This window comes from Bidens hawaiensis, unplaced genomic scaffold, assembly GCF_021521415.1.
Source record: "Bidens hawaiensis isolate Kalapana, Puna unplaced genomic scaffold, B.hawaiensis_p1.1 tig00004282_1, whole genome shotgun sequence".
NCBI classification, from domain to species: domain Eukaryota; kingdom Viridiplantae; phylum Streptophyta; class Magnoliopsida; order Asterales; family Asteraceae; genus Bidens; species Bidens hawaiensis.
In genome coordinates, this window is record NW_027491257.1 from 194892 (window position 1) to 196381 (window position 1490).

At 34.2% G+C, this 1490-nt stretch overlaps 1 pseudogene; it reads right to left on the bottom strand.

Moving 5' to 3' along the window:
- Window positions 1–554: 554 nt before the first annotated feature.
- Window positions 555–1055, bottom strand: LOC143626037 (putative calcium-binding protein CML25 pseudogene; annotated as a pseudogene).
- Between the last annotated feature and the right edge of the window lie 435 nt (window positions 1056–1490).

Consider the following 1490-nt stretch of genomic DNA (forward strand, 5'->3'; position numbering starts at 1 on the left):
TCCTTAAGCTATATTCAATTATTTAATATGTGTTTAGGGTAAATTAGATAAATAACTTTTAGTGTTTAAATATTATAAAATCATACCATTAACTGTAAATATATTGATTCTGAATCTACGAAATTACTCAAATGACTCAAGAAGAATAATATGATGTTTGTCAAGTAACCGGATCGCGCGAACCGGATCGCGCAAATTTCAGTCCACAAGCTTAAGAACTTACAATTGATAAACTAGGAATTCAAATTTTGAAAAACAATAAAAGATAACAAAATCTCTAAATTCAAATAAGAAGATTTTCTATTAAAATCTCTCATACATAAATAGCATAAAATCATACACTTAATATTGAATCTCCAAATAGTATAAAATCACATAATCAAAGAAACCAAACATTATAGATAAAATCATAAAAACAAGAGATTTTTCATTAATTTCTTCAAGTATTGGAAACAATTTATTCCCAAATACTTCACAATACACAATTAATCAATCAAAAAAAAATCTCAAAGCCATATTGATCCATCTTGACCACCATCTTGAGCCGTTGACCATCATCTTGAGCCGTTGACCATCATCATAACCTTAAACTCTTCAAAACTAATCATCCCATCACCATCTTCGTCAACTCCATCTATCATCTTCCGGCACTCTCCAACACTGCACTCATCCCCTAAGCTTCCCATCACCTCCTTCAACTCCTCGGCCGTGATCAACCCGTTCTTATCGACGTCGAAAACATTAAAAGCATCCTTGAGAGTCTCCAACACCTCACTCGAGTCCAAACCTCTTGTGTTCAACTCTATGAACTCTTTCATATCCATAACTCCTAGAGTTTCCAACTCGGCACCCGTTAGCGGGTGCCCGAGGCTCCCCATGATGGTTCCTAGCTCGGTTGGTGAGATTTTGCCGTCCCCGTTTACGTCGAATTTTTTGAAGACTTGTGATAGTTGTTTTTCAACTTCTGATAACTCGGTCGGTATTGGTTCAGTTATAGTTGTGTTAGAGTTTTCGGGTTTTTTTGGTTTTCGGTTGAAACGATTCATCAAACCCATGTTGCAAAAGAGTGAATAATATTAATATGTGTAGGGAGAATTTGAGAGAATGAGAATTTCAATTCTGTGTTGGGTTTGAATAATGAGTGTTGTATTTGTATACGAATTATGTTCGTATAATTAGGAAACCCTAAAGATATAAACCGACTCAATAAGTATTTTTCTATGTATATATTTAGTTATTTATCATATATCAAAATAGCCTTGTGAATCAAGTAAAACAATTATTAAAAATAGTCTAGATTTTCTATAAATTATCAAAATAATTATTGATTTTCCGCTCATGCATCAACCCTTAATTCCCTTCTAGCATGAAGAAAATTATTTTCCTTTTCTTGCGCTAAATCTCTTGGTGTCAATCGAAACGATAGCTTGCTCCAGCGCCATTGTAGGTCGGTGATCTCGTACACCAACCCTTCATCTCATGCATTGCGT